The 8,317-nt window shown below is 42.3% G+C and overlaps 1 long non-coding RNA gene across 1 annotated transcript in view; it reads left to right on the top strand.

Moving 5' to 3' along the window:
- The first annotated feature begins 7,936 nt into the window (after positions 1 to 7,936).
- The window catches only part of LOC106810771, a 14,479-nt gene continuing 14,098 nt past the window's right edge, over positions 7,937 to 8,317 (top strand). Inside the window, exon 1 of the long non-coding RNA XR_001394061.1 lies at positions 7,937 to 7,994. This is a non-coding gene — a long non-coding RNA (uncharacterized LOC106810771). The remainder of the gene's footprint in view (positions 7,995 to 8,317) is intronic.

Raw genomic sequence — 8,317 nt, forward strand, 5'->3', positions numbered from 1 at the left:
TATAATACGTACAGCACGTTACATCATTATTACAGTATTACTTACTATAGTTCTAACTCCCAGATCGAACTCTAAATCCAACTTCTAAATCGAACCTTTTCTAATCTCTTCTAAATCTCTAAATCTCTAAGATCTAAATCTCTAGATCTAAAGATCTAGATCTAAAGATCTAAAGATCTAGATCTAAATCTCTAAATCTCTAAATCTCTAAATCTCTAAATCTTTAAATCTCTTCTAACCTCTTCTAAATCTCTCGTTTCTAGCTTTCTTCTAAGTCCCACTTGCAAGTCTTTAAATCTCCTGGTCTTTAAATCTGGTCAGGGTTGGGTCACTGGCGGGGGGGGGCACTGTGTTTGTGAATCACCACCACGGCGCAGCGCCTTGTCGTTGGCTTGTTGCTTTGAGGATTGAGCTATCAGTATAAGAGGGTATACCCAAAAAATAATTTACCACTACAACACTGTATATAAGTGTAAGCGTGCAACAGTGGAGCCGCGAGAGCAATGGCTGGCGGCAGCGTATATGGTTGCACGTAGGATTTGGACGGAATTTACAGGAAACTGTCGGCAATAATAGATGAAAGAGAGTATAGAAACATTAAGAATTTGGTAGTAAATAGATTTCGTATTTATTTAGCATTATATTTTATTGAAACGCTTCAAGTGCCTGTGAGCCAGTTGATTAGAAAACAGTATGATTATAATATTTCGAAAGCTCAAACTAATGCATTTTTTATAGCTGTAATGATTCCAACTACATAACCAATGTCTGGAAATTTTGAAATGAATTAAAGATTAAGACGAGCTTGCACAATCTCCAGCTCGCTTGCAGTTAAATTTCAGGTTTGGCAGCAGCTGATCATATATATTCATGACACAGCATTCGACGAATCCCTATCATGCAGTAACGCTGCTGTAACGGCTTCGGCATACCTGAATTATACCAGTATTTATAAGCGCTGGACACTTTTACATTTACATTGCTGCGCTAAAAAGGCCAAATATAATATGCTCGGCGTACGCGCAATGGAATGGAATCACCTCTCATTCATATATTCATGATAACATATACAAAAACCCTGGTACACCATCGCTATCATCATCACCATCACCATAACCCCAAACAACCCCAACTCTAACCTAAACAGTAACCATGAATGCAACTAGAAAGGGATCCCCACTGGATTTCTGCAAAGCAGTTTGAACGGCGGACAAACGTCTACTCTGTTTAGTTCAACATTTCGGGAATGTACACAGAACAACGCACATTGTAGCAAAGCGTATAGATATTAGTATGTAATCACGTCTTGCTGCCTAACTCCGTTCTCCTGACCTGGAGGGTCTCTAGCTAACGCAATTGCGATGAACTACTCGGCCAGATAGACCGTACGGCAGTTGCAGCATTACTTAATTGATATTAGCGTAATTGTTACGTTTAAGCATTAATAGTTACTTCATGAATTAGCGGCGTACTATTTTTTCTTACCGTGTTTGTCTTACTAGTAACTATATACACCGCGCTCGCGATACACTCGTCGTGACCTTACGATTAAAACGTGAAAAAAATGCTAAAAACCTCGCTACTGGCGATCGCGAATGGTAAGCCCCGATGTCCCCACGTCTCCTACACACTTCAACTCCCCATAAACCAGCGATGAAAAGTAAAGACGCACTCGACTTACCTTCTGCCGACGCATTGACTCGCTGACTTATCACAGCTCACGGGCACCCGATCAACGGATGTTTCACGTGCGCGCCTGCGCAATGCGGCCACGCACATCATAGGCGGCTTCTACTGCTATAGGGACACTGACGCCGGCGGCTGTGCGATACCGAGCTACGCTAAATCACACCGAGTGACGATAGCGGTATCAGCTCGTGTTGCGACTAACAATATCGCAGCGTCGTCACCCGCGCAGCTTCCTGCCTCGCTCTACCGACACGGGCTCCTTAAGGACGCACGCAGGCAGTATGCGTGTGCGCGGCAGCGGTCGGCTAGCTCTCAGGCATTAACGCGCAGACTCGGCGGCAGCGAGACAGCGCTGTTGAAACTGCCGGCAACTGGCGGAGCTCGAATATCGGCTTCATTACCAGGAAACGCTAAAGTGCTGCGGCGAGGCGCGATGGCGATAGCTGGAGAGGTCGGCTCACGCGGGTGAACGAAATCACCAACGCCGTGGCATCGGGGAAGAGTTATTTCGAATGATTGAACACGTCCTGAGCGATGACCATATATATATCATATATATATATATATTATAATATAGTCTGTAGGTGTGTGTGTGTGTGTGTGTGAAGTGTGTGTGTGTGTGTGTGTGCGGTGCTGTGTGTAGCGTGTTGTGTGTGTGTGTGTTGTGTGTGTGTGTGTGCGTGTGCGTGTGCGGTGCGTGCGTGTGCGTGTGCGTGTGCCGCTGTGCGTGTGCGTGCTGCGTGTGGCGTGTGCGTGGTGCGTGTGCGGCTGCGTGTGCGTGTGCGTGTGCGTGTGTCGTGTGCGTGTGCGTGTGCGTGTGCGTGTATGTCCCTGTGTGTGTGTGGTGTGCTGTGTGTGTGTGTGGTGTGTGCGTGTGCGTTGGTGGTGTGTATGGAATGAAGGCTATATCCCTACAGTCAAACCCGTATTAGCCAACCACCTCTAATGAATGGCCGCTTACCTATCAACGCCCAGTTTTGGGCGTTTCACCTGATTGAAAGTTACTACAGTTAAACTGACCTCTTAAAACGGCAAATTTTGAGGTTTTACTTAATGGAAATAAATATCAACTTTTTAACTGTAGCTCCCACATAGTGTTGTTCTCTGTGGAATCCGCATAGAACGCCCGTCGCAAATCTCGACCGCGATATGCTTGCCCTTCCGAGCGGGAGTAGGAGTCGTGATTGAATAGCAAGAACTTGCGAATTACCGTCGTCCATCGGCCATGTTAAGTTGACGTCATGCCCCCGTCTCGTGGCTTGAATGGAGACACGGAATGTGTATCGGTTCGCTCGTAGAACCCCGATCAAAATCAAAGCGATACAATCCGTACAGTTCAAATAGCAGTGCAAACACAATTACCACTCGCCGACTAGTTGCTCACACTTAGGCTAAATGTTTGTTCAGTTGTTTACGAGCTGGCGAATCGCGCTTGCAGACGTGTTATGTTCAGCCGATCATTATGTTGTTCGTTTGCCTGTATCTTGCCCGCGACCAGGAATATTTATTGTGCCTCACGATGTCCACTAATGTATTTTCCGAATCGTGATGTCTCAGGAATGTAATCGATAGACACTCACACAGAATCCACAGACACTAGCATTAGAGACGCGGTGGACTAGAAACCAGGGGCCGTTGTCGAAACATCGTAAAGTTAATGACTAAAGTTAATTGCTACGATAACCACTTACGACTGATGCTAATGTTGCGAGACTAGCGCCAGAACGGGCGGTCACAAGTTGACAGAAACACATACAGCTGATTGAAAACTTAACGATACCAGGAACTTCATCACAAGCTGCTGCATTTGGATGAGAACCAATCACAAACTTCCAATTCAAATGACACATTTATTGTACATCACAGTAATTTAGGCATATTCTGGATGCGCTAACCACCATATAAATAATATTTGATGAAAACGACGTGGTCATCGAATTAATTCTGCACAACAAGACTCAAAGTTCTCACCACCTGTAACGCCGAGACGGCGAGAATCGTGGCAACGCGTGGAAAACTTTAGAACAAGAGAACAAATGCCCTACCGCCCATTTGTAAATGTATGGTTTTGTTTTATTAGCGGTAAGATAATGTAATGAATTTTGACCGTGTTTTTTCACGAAACACACACATTTTATTCATTATTATAAAATATAATGATCACTATAATGTTGTAAGTTCGTTAGTGAAATGTGTTATTTCAACCCTTTATATTAAAGTTAACGAGAGGGTCTGAGCTCTCGTCCATGTTTATGAGATAAGTTTGCGACGATTTTGTTCCTCGTAAACCTTACGCCCTGTTTCTGTCACGGGGTTTACGAGTGAAAGTTAATGGTAAGACTAATGTTGGCGCTAATTTTTTTGTTTCTGACCACGGCCCCCAGCAACATGAACTATTTAGGAGTACAATGGTTATTAGTCGTTTTATTCTTGCTTACCAATACCATACATCATACACGAGCTTAACTACGCGTGTTTTATTCAATTTTAAACATATATTATAAATAAAATGATACGAAGTTGTTTCTATAATATATATAATATATAACTTCTCAAACAATATGTATGAAAAACTGTATGAGAATGTTAATATACGAGAAACATACATAAAGCTAGCATACCGCAATACTTGGATGAATCGCAATATCGTGATTATACATTACATATCGCAAGTGAATTTCAACATCTAAAATATTTTAGGCCATTGAAACCATTCTTCTAATGAATTACACTTTATGCCTAAATTGTATTTCGATTTTCTTGCTGAGAGCGTTTTTTTGTAGGAATTTACCATGTTCGTGGTTAAACCAGTAAAAACATTTTTATCCGAGCGTTTCATGCAGAGGAAAACGTTAGAATTTCAATACCACTCCAGAATAATATGTTCACTATAAACTGTGAGGTCAGCCCCTACAAAGAGCTGGAAATTACTTAAAGTGATTACGTCACGAATTTATAGCACCATCAAGTAGTATATTTGTGTGTTATTTGTACAAAATAAAATGTATAAAATACAATTAGTGTTTCTGTTTATTTTCATGCTTATATATACCTTCTTTATATGCCCTAATTTGCCGGTGAAAAACAGAGAGACGCCAGTATCTGAACAGTACGGGGGAATAGTGTTAGACAACAGAAATTACAAAAATCGTCTAGATTTTTGCAAATTTAACCAACGTAAAAACATTTTTATCTAGTGAGAGTTTGAGGATATATTTAGTAACGTTAGTTCTTACTTTTAATGAAAAAACATGGCAATTTTTTTTTACAAATTTTACCCATGGAAAATTCGTGACGTAGTCAATTTATTGGTGTAAAGGCTTATGAATAATGTATGCACACTCTCATACGTAAATACGTCGCACTCACGCACACCCACGACACACACACACACCACAACACACACACACACACACACACACACACACACACACACACACAAATAACGACACACAGCACAACACACACACACACACACACACACACACACACACACACACACACACACATACACACACACACACGCGCGCGCGCACGTACGCACGCACACACCACACACAACACACACACACACACACACCACACACAACACACACACACACACATACATACATACACACACACCACGCGCGGCGCACGTACGCACGCACACACACACACACACACAGACATGCTCAGCATTTGTATTGCTTTAAACATACAGTTAAGTAGGTTAGCGGCAGTCTCTCAGCGCCCGGAAAACACGCTACTAGCTGTGACCTCGTAGATATAGAGCACCAGACAGAACGTGAGCAGTGCCGCGGCTCCAGTCACAACGACATCACAGCCACATTTTTGTAACTTTGCTTCGACTTGAAATTGTGACAACACTCGCCGAATAAAATGGTAGCATGATCACATTCTTCTCAGCGCGTACACCGTTACGATATAATACAACTCGTTTGCACCCATAGTTGCCACAAGCCTACAACTAGTGAGCAGCAGCGGCAGATCCACGATTTTGAGATGGTGGAGGGGGGGGGCAACCGCGTAGCCAGGATTTCATTTTAAGGGGTGCGGATTTGTGATAGCGCCGGTACGCACGCTCGTGTGCCGAATAGGGGGAGGGTCGCCTCTTGCGCCCCCTTGGCATTCGCCCACTGATGAGCAGTACTCAACAATAATTTATTTCTTCGCTTAGGACTACGGTGCTACGTTTTTTTTTATTATTTAATGAGTCATGGTGTACGCGTTGCTCAAATACGACGCCACTGTGAGCGTTTGTGCCGCATCGTCATACATTCGGCGTAATAACTCATGCTGCCATCATGCGGCGGCAATAAAAAGATTTCTCATTACCCAGCCTCCTCGCTGCGCTATCCATGACGCAATGTCGGAATCTAATAATCTCGACCAAAATGTCGCGGTAGACTGACAAGAAATTCGGCACGGCCCTGTCTCACGGAATCCACGGCAATTGATTGCAGTACGGCGAAACATGGCGACGATCTTACCCCAGGCCATATCGAGTCGCCAATCAATGACTCGCAAAACGTCTGAAAGAGGTCGTGAATCATAGCACCGATCTTCCTTTCAGCTTCAAAGCTCGTCGCGATGCATTGGTAGAGACATGGATATGTTAGCTCGAGTATTGCCCTGCCACATAAAAGATGTGAAATTCGAGTAGCTCGATTTCTCGCTAAATTGATCCTCGACGGGCAATCCTCCTGAATGAACAGAACAAGAGTCATGCACAAATCATCGTTATAACATAAACAATATGTGTACGGACAATATAAACAGACTATATACACCGACTTGTAATAATATGCGCAACTAGAAGAGTAAGCAAAGTAGTGTGGAAGAAATGACGTTAGTACCCACGTTAAAATCATAGCGGGTTCGGATCAATCTTTTAATACTACTAATGTTAATGTATGGATATTGTATCATCTGGGCGTGTGCCAAATAAACGACATTGATAATATATTTCGTCGGAGGCCTTGTAATGGTGTCTAACAAAACGCGTACAGGTTCCGGGTTGAAATCGGCGACGGTAATAATGTAGACAAATAATGAATTCGGAATTAGAGATAATTGTATCGCCCACACATTATTACATTTACCAATCACCTGAATGTAGTTTGGCATGGATGAAATGCCTGACGAGTAGGCGTGTCTGCTTCAAACACGTTATGTTTGATATCGCAGGACGCCGCGGTAGCAGTAGCACGCGGAAGAAACGTCTCGCTATTTTGTGCACAGTTCGCGTGGCATTCAGGACATGCTGATCACCGTCGAAAGGGCGCCGATAATGTCTCTTCGTTCGTGCGCGGCCATTTCTACTGACAGAGCTAGCTAGTTCTAGAGCGATTTAGAGAGCGGTAATACCTGTAAGATATCTAGGGCACGTCTGTGTAATATTTACGTGAATTATATTAAACAAGGCTATATACAGTCGCGTAACCGTGAAGGGCGAACCGGTTATACGTTGGCGCAAGATCGTGTTGAAAGTATGTGCATGTGTGCGTGTGTGCGTGTGTGAATGTATATCTCCGCTCTCTTGTTTGAGATTTTTAATTTTACGTTATATGATTCTTTTGGTGGGTACAGGGCATGCACGAAGCTGTACCTTAGCTAGAGAGCTCAGCGTAATATAAGTGTATGTAATATATCTAAAAATATATACATAAATAAATATATATTAATTTTATTTATTTATTTATTTATTTATTCTTTCATTCATTTATTCATTTTATTTATTCATTTATTTATTTATTTATTTATTCGTTTAAATTACCTACACTTATATTACTCTTAGCTCTGGTAATCACTAGTCACTTGGTCTAGAATCTTCCATCCGTATCCATGGTCTGTATTTCCATTGCTATGCTTAGCTGCCCAACATATCTATAATTATATTGAGTTAGCATTACCACATCCTATGGTAATTTTTCCGCAGCCTACTTCAGCTTGAACACAGTTTAAGTAAAAAATGTTGCCGTTCTAATATTACAAATTTTAAGTTACAGTGAATGAGCAACATTCATATATCGTATTTTAGCGTTAACATACGGATACTGAACGCAGTAACAACAAGAGAACAATAAAACACCAAGAGAAAAATAAGAAACATTACTGTGTATAAATTTATCATTCATTTTATTACAATCGCAATCAATACGGTGCTGGTTACAAAAACCCGTATATACTAAATAACTACTGGTAATAACAAAATGATATATATCACTAATATTACTACAATTGTTCGTTAAATAGAATCAAGAACACATACAGTCACGACGTGATAAAGTTGTCTTTAGAAGGTGTGTTGTATTGTGTCTACCGTACATTGGCCCGTCAGTACATTACCACCGGCTTAGGCGGCTTATAGCCCAGGCGAGCCGTGGGCCTAAGTCTGTCCCTGTTCGTTGTTGTGTTGTTTTTTGTAATGACACGGGACGCGCCTCCTGAGCCGAAAGGTCGCGGTCGATAATTGAAGCCGGTTGATCCACTGTTGGCCCGGACCATTTTGGAAACTGGTATAATTAAGCTCGGAGAGAGGAAAAAAGAGCATAAGATACAGAGTTACTCTACGAGGAGACGTACGTGATTCTCCTTGTCCATACGATTTAAGAGAGCCAAGCAC

This window comes from Priapulus caudatus, unplaced genomic scaffold (assembly GCF_000485595.1).
Source record: "Priapulus caudatus unplaced genomic scaffold, Priapulus_caudatus-5.0.1 Scaffold471, whole genome shotgun sequence".
Taxonomy (NCBI): Eukaryota; Metazoa; Priapulida; class Priapulimorpha; order Priapulimorphida; family Priapulidae; genus Priapulus; species Priapulus caudatus.